This window comes from Lemur catta, chromosome 12 (assembly GCF_020740605.2).
Source record: "Lemur catta isolate mLemCat1 chromosome 12, mLemCat1.pri, whole genome shotgun sequence".
NCBI lineage: Eukaryota > Metazoa > Chordata > Mammalia > Primates > Lemuridae > Lemur > Lemur catta.
In genome coordinates, this window is record NC_059139.1 from 40,271,553 (window position 1) to 40,282,688 (window position 11,136).

The window sequence follows — 11,136 nt, forward strand, 5'->3', positions numbered from 1 at the left end:
TTGAGTTAGTTTAGAAATTTCCAGGGGCATGATTGGCATGCACTGTCCTACAGTGTATTTCCTTCTCTACAGTTCCTGGATGTGATGTATTAGGATGATGTCACTTTTCTCAGGTGGGAACACCACTAGCCATCTCCATTAGTGCAAGGAAGGTTGCCTTGAGCTTCCTAGGACTCAGCCATGGAGCTAAGAAATTGGACTGGCAAATGCCATCCTCCTTTCGAATCACCTATCTTCTTTACCAACTACATCTTGTCCTGCAATCAAGTTTTTGTATAGTGACCCCTCTAACTTTAGGAAGAACCTCTTTCCAATAAGCTCTTTACTCCCATGTGAATATAAACCCAGCTGGCCTGCCCCACAGGCTCTCCATGCATGGCCAGACTCTCTCAACCCCCAGATTAGGTTTAGGCTTTACTGATTTCATTTTTCATGCCAGTTCCAAACTGATGAGGCATAGCTAACTAGAATGACCTAGAGGACAGTCTAGGGTCAAGGGGAAAGAGTACTTTCATCAGTTAATACTGTCTACTAAAGGTGCAGGAGGAAGGGAATCATAACAAGAAATTTCAGTGTTACTAAGAATAATCATGAGCCAAGTAGAAAAGGTGCAGCAAGATTCCTGGTTGGAATGTTAAGGAGAATGAAGATGACAAGGTGAGAGAATTGCCAAGACAGTTTGTATGGCAGCTAGAGTCATGGTTTGTAAAGGAGAAGAATAAAATAAAAAATACTGTGTAATCCATGAAAATGCTAAAATGTTTCTTAAGTAAATTATTTTGGGGTGTTACAAAATTAATATGAGCTTATTATAAAAATTTAGAAATTTATAAAAATATAAAGATGTTTTATTTTTTATAATTATTCTCAATTTTTTTAATTTCAAAATATTAAGAGGGTACAAATGTTTTTGTCACATGGATACCTTGTAAAATGCTAAAGTCAGGGCTTTTAGTGTGCCCGTAACCAAGACAGTGTTCATTGTACCTGACAGGTAAGTTTTTATCCCTCACCCCTTCTCACCCTCTCCTCTTCTTGGTTTCCAAATTCTTTTGCATCTCTTCGTGCCTGTGTGTATTCATTGTTTAACTCCATTTATTACTGAGAACATGTAGTGTTTGTTTTTCCATTACTGAGATACTTCACTTAAAATAATGGCCTCCAATTCCATCCAAGTTGCTGCAAAAGGCATTATTTCATTCTTTTCTACTTAAAACATATATAATTGCCAATAACAATTTTCTTTAAGTACGAGACAATTAGTGTTATCACACTGGCATAACATAAAAACAAAAAATGTCGTTTTAGTTACTCTGTGTATTCTTACCACAGGTACATCCACCACGCTTTTGAAAGTGTAGAAAATAGTTTTCAGGATCACATGAATGAACTTCTGAGAGCTCAGGACTCCAAATCAAGCATCAGTGCCTTGACATTATCTGTAATTTACTGTTAAATAATTCAGTACAAACAGTGTTAAGTGTGTGAATTAAGCTTAAACTATAACATAAGGCTGTGGTCCCCAACCCCAGGGCCGTAGCTTGGTACCGGTCTGTGGCCTGTTAGGAACCAGCTGCACATCACCACCTGAGCTCTGCCCCCAATCCCTGTCCTTGGCAAAATTGTCTTCCATGGAACTTGGAAACGGCCACACAGCAGGAGGTGAGCGGCTGGTAAGCAAGGGAGCAAAACTTCATCTGTATTTACAGCAACTACAGCCGCTCCCATCATTGGCATCACCGCCTGAGCTCTACCTCCCCCCAACCCCCACCCCTGCCCAAGGCCCCCCACCCCCAGTCCATGGAAAAATTGTCTTCTATGAAACCCATTCCTGGTGCCAAAAAGGCTGGGGACCTCTGACCTAAGGCATTGTTAGCATTTGAAGTAACCAAGAGTTCACCTTCCAGGACTGGGGGCTGTGGCAAGGCCTTTAAATATCAAAATCTGAATCTGCACTAGGGGGTATCATAAGGAATTTTAGTAGTAATTTTCACTAGTGTTGTTCAAGATATATGTTTGTCTAGGAGATTTATATAAGGCACCTCTGCCCTTCATGAATGAAGTCAGACTCTGAATATGAATTATTTCTCTCCATCTCCTCATTTGTATCCTCCCAAGTCGTTCCTGTAGATAATTAATGTTTTCCATTTTCAAGTGTCCACATTTAATGTCCGATTAAGCAATTACACACATTAGAGTTCCTAACCTCTAAGGGTTCCAACCCACAAGACTGCCCAGTGCCTCCCTTTGTAGCTTACAGGTGTATGTGAAGCCCAGTATTGCTCTGAGGACTCCGGAGCACTTACACCTCCATTTCTCTTCCTGTCTTGTCAGAAATGGATGTGGAATTATTGGATATTGTCTTATTTTACTTTTCTACTTTCAAACAGTCGATGAGAATATGTACAGCATCAGGTGGAGTTTGGGGTAGCTTTCTCCACACAACATTGTTGAAAGCAATTAAAGAAAACCTGAGTAAATGGAAAGACATGAATTAGATGACTTAATAGCATTAAAATGGCAATACTCTCCCAAAGTGATCTACAGATTCAATTCAATCCCTGTCAAAATCCTAAACTGGCTTCTTGCAGAAATTGACAAGTTGATCCTAACATATATAGGAATGCAAGGGATCCAAAATGGCCAAAGCAATATTGAAAAAGAACAAAATGTTTCTAGTTAAAGTATAAAACTCTTAGAAAAAACATGGGTATATATTTTTGTGGCCTTGGATTAGGCTATGGTTTCTTAGATATAACATCAAAAGCACAAGCAACAAAAGAAAAAAATAGATAGATTTCATCAAAATTAAAAACTTTTATGCCAAAATATCCTGACAATTGTGAACAGTCAAGTGGCCAACTCAATTTACAAGTCAAACATGGCACAAGATTACTCTGCAATTCTATATTGCACAATTCTGTATCATAATTCTGTAAGTACAATTCTGTATTGCATTGTACAAGATGAGTACAATGCAATACAGAATTTATGTATTTCTCTATAAAGCTGTTTATCAAGTGATAAGTTTTACTTAATAGAAATCCTATTTACAGCATTTATAGGTAAATACCTGATTTGCTACAGCCACTTCCAAAACAATGTCTCAGATAGTCTAGAGATTTACAATTCTCAAGCACCAGTTCTTCTAAGATTCTAATCATTTTAATTTAAAACGTACACCAACACAGGAAAAGTCTTCTTTTCCCCTTTTCTGTGCTTGCTGTGTGATCTTAGACAAAATTAGATTTTAGGCATAAATTTTCTCTTGGCTAAAATGATGAATGAAACTAAATAATTTCTAAGTTCCATACCAGTTCTAATCACTCATAAATCCATTCATTCAGGGACATTTTTTGATGAACAACCCAGTTGAGCTGGTGTATTAGGCAGAAAGAAAGGCGGGGGGGGGGGATATAAGACTAAAGAGGAGGCAGATAAAATGAGAGAGTCTGACCTCATGAAGTCTATGATGTAGTATATGAAGTGTCATGAAAGAGATTTAGCCAAGGTTGGGAAGATAAAGAACATGATGGATCCATTCTAGTGTAGGCTTCCAAAGATCTGATGAAGAAAAAAAAGACAGTTGAATTGACGGACTGTCAAGGAGAGCTAGGATGTTGACAGAAAGAAATTGAATCAGGAATAAGTAGTTATTTTGTTTATTTATTTATTTATTTATTTCAAGCATAAAATGAAGTTTATTGAGGAAGGACAAGATAGATTTACAGAGCAAGAACAAGATATAGGTTTGCAGAGTAAGAGGAAGATATGTTCACCACAAAACAGCAAACAGACCCCTCTGTCATAATAAAAGGGGCCAGGAATAAATGGTTATTAAGCACATGCAGACCACAGGTGAGTGCATATAACGAAGTAATGTATTTCCCCTTGGGGTAACCCCAGGCCTTTTCTTGGAAATTTGAATTCATGTAACTATTTTTATGTGTGAATTCAGTTAAAGAATTTTCACAGACCTTCTGCAAAATCTACCAAGGCCATTTGTGAAAGTCTTAATTAAAAAAAATACAGTAGAGATAATCATGACATTAGACACCTTTATACCAGTTAATTGTTGTATCGATTTTCCCTCTTGAGACAGTTGAGAGACGAGCTGCCAGTATCTCTTGGCAGAGAATGACTTGAGAAAAAGTGAAGAGGGGAGGAAAATGGTGCTAGCATTTTGTACAAAGAGCAGCATGTATTACTCAAAAAGGAAAAACTAAAAAATAAAACAAAAAAAAACTTGCTTTTTTTGATTCACAAGAATGCCACTATGGAATACAAAAATTTGCTACATTATGGGTAAGAAAAATAGAGTACCACAGGCTATTTCCATCTGTGTGGCCACGAAACCAAGACCGACACATTTAAATAGAACCTTGTTAGAGTGTTCTCTATAGACACACACCCGGTAAGTATATGTATATGCACTATTTTAAGCACTGTAAATATATTAACTCATTTAATCCTCCCTACAACTGAATGAGGTAGTGACTAACATTACCCCCATTTTGTTGATAAGGTAATTAAAGCACAATGGGGTCAAATAATTTTCCCAAAATTACTACTAGTAAATGGCAGAGCCAGGTTTCAAGTCCATGGCTGTCTGGCTCTAGAACATGTTCTTAATCCCTCTACAGCTCAATGCCTCTATCTATTTCCTGAATTTAACAGAGACAGATGCAGAGCTCTATACCTGTTCTGCCCATATACACATATTTAAAAATAATATCAAGCAAACCAAAGCATGAGTTGCCCTTATGATAGTTTCTCCTCCTGAAATCCAGCCCTCTAAGTGCAAATAATCAAAAAGTATATTTAATATGCCATGAGACTTCAATAAAAAGCTGGATAGCAAGCTGTAGGCATAAATTAGATAAAACCTGAAGCTTACAGAGCCATATGAGTATTTATAAACTTGAAGATGTTAATGCTGGCAAAGAGAATGAGATATTTGACATATATCCAGAGAGATTAAATTAAGAAAATAAAAGCTGATAAAAGCTGACATTTGGAAAATATATATGTATATAAGTACATAGATGCACACACAATATATACATATATATAATGACAATTTTTAAAGTCTGAGGCTATTAAGCACTGTTCTCAAGAATTAAATTGTTATTAAAAAATGAAATAAAAAGATTTTGGCAGTCAGAAAGGAATTCTTTAAAAATTGCCTGAAAAGTTGTACTCGTGAAATCTTCCAAGAATTCAACAGTTGAAGTAAAACTGATAAAGAATAGATGGCATATTGGAAACTGTCAGAATTAACACAATTTTCTGACTAGCATTATAAAGTCAGAAGAGTTGGTAAGCATGTTTACTGATGCACTAAAATCTCCTGTAAAAGAAAACTGAAAGATGAACGATCATGATGCTCAAATACTTAGAAAAAAGGACTGAAATTTTGTGGAAATATTAGATAATAAAAATATAATTACAGTTCAATGACTTCATGACTCTATGTTAAAATTATTTCCTATTGTAAATAAAAATAAATGTGAATACAAATAGCATTCTCAAGGTAAATTTTTCTATTTCCACTACTAAAAACATCTTTATAGTATGTGAGTAAAGAATAGATGATTTTGATAGCATTAGTCATGTATATACCTACAAGTACAACGTTCCCAAAAGAATTTGTATCAAGACTTTAGGGCAACTGAATTGAGCATAGTATCATTATATAACCATCACTCAATCTGAAAATATAAAATAAGCTATAGTAACAATGAAAGCTAGCATTGAAAAATTATATAAAAATAGAAAAAAATTACCTATATTTCACACTAAAAAGAAAAGACAGTAGAATCTCTAAATAAAGTGGACACTAGGCAAACTTTTAAGACATAGGGAGACCAATGCTTAAATATGGTGGCAGCTGAGACTGTAGCCCCGTAAGCCTAAACCAAATCTCTACATTCTCTGCTACAATTCTGTGTTATTTCCAGCTAGTTACTTAAATCTCCAAACTTTGTTTTAATCATCTGTAAAAAGGGGATAATATCATGCAGAAATAAATTGAAATAAGATGCCAAAGTCTTCCCACCATGCTTGGCACATAGTAGTGCTAAACAAATATTAGTTCCCTTCCTCCCATCCTGTCCAAAGTTCTCTCCTCTGGAAAATTTTTAAAGTAGTTAAAGTTATAGCCTTTGGGGAGCTTGTACACTTGTTAGAATGATGAGGCATATACTTAGGAAACAGTTAAAGAATAAAAGCAACCTATGTGCAAAAGTGAGAAATATAAATACTAAGTGTTCAAAAAACACAGAAGTCAAGGAAGGCATAGACTGTGGTTACCTGTAAGGCTTCACAGAGAAGATAAGACCTAAGGAAGATCCTGATGCACAAGTAGGATTGCACAAGTGAATGGGAAGGAGGAGACGTTTCCAAGCCACTTAGAATAATACTATAGATCTGAGAATTGGTCCTTATTTTCATGGCACAGTCTAGCCAACCCAAAGCTTAGCTTGGGTGAGCACAGTACCAAACACCATGTACTTGCCAGAGTTATGTTCCTTCAGAGGGCCTTCATCTGGTCTCAGTCAGCTACCTAATCCCCCTGCCTAACACATTTTCTTGCCAGCGTCCAAAACTGCTTCCTGACCCAATGTAAGTTACGAACAGAAACATCGATATCGGTTGTTCTGAATCAAAAGATTGGGAGATGTAGCAGAATCCTTGGGAGACAGGATATGGGTGGGGGGCATCTGGTATAGGTGATTCTGATACTCACAGTCTATCTAAGAACACCTGACATAAATTATATACCAAAGAAATCAACAAGAACCAAACAACCAAACGTTGGCAAGACATCAATACAAATCAGACATAGGAATAGATGTGGAAAGTAACACAGACAGAAAAGCAATATCCAACGATGTGTGGTTATCACAAAAATCTGAAGAACATCTCAGCTCAAAGGTATATGTATGGGAGATTAAATAATTGATATTTGAGCCCAGAATACTGAAATTTTATTCAGGAATTTTCAACAGAGTGGGACCTATGCAGCTGATATTACCAGGTTTCTCTTTCCAAGTTAAAAAAAAAAGTGCAATCTGTTCACATATTAAAACAAGATTATAAATGCCAACAGTCCTCTCAAAATCATGGCTTCAGTAGCACAAAGATCAGTCCTATGTATTATACAATGTGGAAATGTCATTTGGTCCTGTATCTGAGATTCAGTCGCAGCTACAAACATGTTATTAGGCAAGGTATGCAAAAATGCTGATCACAGACAGGTAAGTGTTTACAAAATGAGAGTTCTCTTTCCATGAAACAGCATGCAAAGGTGAACAGAGATGCTATATATAGCTCCAGTTCACTGATATGCATATCAAGTACAATGTTTCAATCCTAAAATGAATGCAAATTGCCCTGAGTACTTTTTAGCCTAACTATAGATGTAAAAATATGGTAATGGCTGTGCTTTCTTTCATATCTAAATATATGCCTGCCGACCCTGCCTTAGTAGGGCACACACTGGAGGCCAGTCCCCCCCAGTAGCAGAGACAGATTTTCAGGCTGTCTACGACCAGTAGTACAAATCAAAACAAAACCAATCAACCTAACCAGAAATGGACCTTATGCCTTCGGCCTCATCAGAGCTTGTACTGGTACTTAGGAGTTACAGTGAGACTTTAGCACTTCCTTCACCCCTGACTTCATCCCCATTCCCTTGACACTCCAGAACTTTGAAATATGGAAAATAACAATGCCCTCTAAGCATTCATCTCTAATTTTAACACAAAGTCGCACTGAGCAGGGAGTTACGATGGAGACAGAATGGCCTCCAGATCTGTAGGGTCTGACCCTGTGCTGAGATCAGGTGCATTGACTTGGAAATGTTCTCAATCTTCTACACAAGAGAATTTTTAGTTTTCTGGCACAGCTACCCTATAGGTTCCCCAAAGTACTCGGCTGCTAAGGAAATTCTTGACTTAACAAGAAAATCCCTAGGCTTATAGTATCATAGAAAAGGGAGAATGTGAGGAAAATTGGGACTGACAGGCAGAGAGTAAAGAGAAGAATTCTGCTTGCTCGGTGAATGCCCAGGCCCACTCTCCCCTTCATGTGGAGAATCTAGGTACCGGATTGAAATATTGGAAAACCTTTTTAAATATATATAAAAAAAGAAGTTAAGCAAAGATCTTGCAGATAGGCCAAAATGTCAGATTTGAGAAAGGTTTGGGGGTTTCATGAGAGTCTCTGGGGGAACTGAAGGATGCTGAAACTGGGAAAGAAAGAGAGGATTTTGAGAAGTGTTCTCGCAGTATTGGTTTAGGTCCTATTTATCGCTCCGTAAGAGATGCAGAAAAAGAAGAGAATTCGTTCTTAAATTAGTTCTTGTTACTAGACAGCGATTTTTTTAAAGGTGACTATATGAATAGAATTATCCACCTGAGGACAAGGGAATTTTTTATAAGTATAAGCTGATTAAATACATTAATATATGTAAAGAAAGATTACATAGAAAAATTAGTTTTTGTTGTAGGGTTTATCAAAAGTAGGACTGAAAAAAGTCAGACTAGTCAGTCACAGAAACACATGGAACGAAAAAGGAGCCTCTCCGAGGCTGGTGCTTGCAGAGCCCTATGTGGACTGTCCAAGAGGTGTCCTTGGCCTTGGCCCAAGGACTGCCCCTTCAGGTTTTGGACAGGTAATTCCTTTTGATAACCTGATAATTTAGGTTACTACAGTCTGATGCCATTCATATTTAAATCTAGAAAGTAACCCCCCTTGTTCTGATTCCATGCTCAGCAAGCATATTTTATATGCTGTCTAGTGGTCTCAGTCAATTGTCCCATCCTATGGAACATCCATTAGGACTCCTCGTGTCAAAAGTAACAGAAGACCTAAGTCAAAGTTGTTTAAAGACTAAGGGAACACACTTATCAGAATGGCTAAAATAAAAAAATTAATAACTTAAAATGCTGGCAAGGGTGCAGGGAAAGCAAATCACTAATGTTGCTAGTGGGAATGTAAAATGGCACAGCCACTCCAGAAAACAGTTTGAAAATTTCTTTTAAAACTAAAAATAAACTTACCATATGACCCAGCAACTGCATCTTTAGGTTTTTATTCCAAAGAAATGAAGACATATGTTCGCACAGAACCTTGTACACAAATGTTCACAACAGCTTACTTGTAATAGTCCCAACCTGGAAACTACTCAAATGCCCTTCAGTAGCTGAATGGCTAAATAAGCTGTGGAACATCTATACATGGAATGTTACTCAAAAATAACAAGAAATAGATTACTGATACTTGCAACAATTTAGATGAACCTCAAGGCAATTATGTGGGTGGAAAAAAGGCATTCTCAAATGGTTACATACTGTATATTCTATTTATATAACGCTCTTGAAATAACAAAATTATTATGGTAATAGAGAACAGATTAATGGTTTTGAAGAGTTAAGAATGAAGGTCAGGAGTGGGGTTGGCTACAAGGGGTAACACAAAGGAGCCTTTTGGGGATGGTACAGTTACGTGTCTTAATTGTGGTGGTAGTTGCATAAAGCTATCTGTATGATAAAAATACATCAAACTGCATGCACACTTATGTGCACAAACACATGTACATGTGATACATGTATAACGTAAAATCTGAGTTTTCAGATTAGACCAATATCTAATTATTTTTCAACATTCTAATCTTAGAAAAAATAATTCTACACTTCATTTGGAAACAGAAAAGAACCCAAAATAGTCAAAGAAACCTTAAACAAAAAGAATAAATTTGGAGGTATCACTTTACCAGACTATTGGGGATAAGAATCCCTATTGAATAAGTGGTGCTGGAAACATTGGATAGCCACATATAGAAGATTGAAACAGGTTCCATATCTCTTACCACTCACAAAAATTAATTCATGATGGATAACAGACTTAAATCTAAGATATGAAACCATAAGAATTCTAGAAAAAAATGTTGGAAAAACTCTTCTAGATATTGGCCTAGGCAAAGAATTTATGAATAAGACCTCAAGAGCAATCACAGAAACAACAAAAATAAATAAATGGGACTTGATTTATTAAAAAGTTTCTGCACAGCCTAGGAAACAGAGCAGATAGACAATCTACAGAATGGGAGAAAATATTCACATTCTATACATCTGATAAAGAGCTAATAACCAGAATCTTCGAAGAACTCAAGCAAATCTGCAAGAAAAAAGTCAAACGACCCCATTAAAAAGTAGGCAAAAGATATGAACAGAAGCTTTTCAAAAGAAGATAGACAAATGGCTGATAAATATATGCAAAAGTGTTCAACGTCACTAAGCATCAGAGAAATGCAAATCAAAACCACAATGAGATATCACTTAAACCCAATGACAGTGGCTTTTATCAAAAAGTCCCAATATAATAGATGCTGGCATGAGAAAGGAACACCTATACACTGTCGGTCGGACTGCAGACTAGTACAACCTCTTTGAAATATAGTATGGAGATTCCTCAGAGAACTAAAAGTAGACCTACGATTTGACCCCTCAATCTCACTACTGGGTATTTACCCAAAGGAACAAAAGTCATTTTATCAAAAAGACACTTGCACTAGAATGTTTATTGCAGCACAATTCACAGTACCATGGAGTACTACTCAGCCATAAAAAATGAAGTAATGCCTTTTGGAACAATCTGGATGGAACCGTAGACCATTATCCTAACTGAAGTATTGCAAGAATAGAAAAACAAACACCACATGTACTCGCTATTAAATTGGAACTAACCAATCAGCACTCATGTGCATAGATGGAAGTAAAACTCAATAGAAAACATGCAGGTGGGAGGGAGGAGGAGGGGACAATGCACACTATCTGGGTGATGGGCACACTTATAACTTTGACTCAGGCAGTACAAAATCAATCCATTTAACCAAAACATTTGTACCCCCATAATATTCTGAAATAAAAAAATTATGTGACTCCAGTACAGTCCACCTCTGTTTTCTGAGGAAAGAAAAAGAAACTGAAACAGGATATAGTCAAACTGGCTAACTGCCAAAATGAAATGTTGTTATGTTTTCTCAATACGAAACGGAATAGTTCAATAATCATAATTGTCAGTCTGTGAATAATAACAAATACCTTTAAATTAAAATTGTTTATAAAAAGT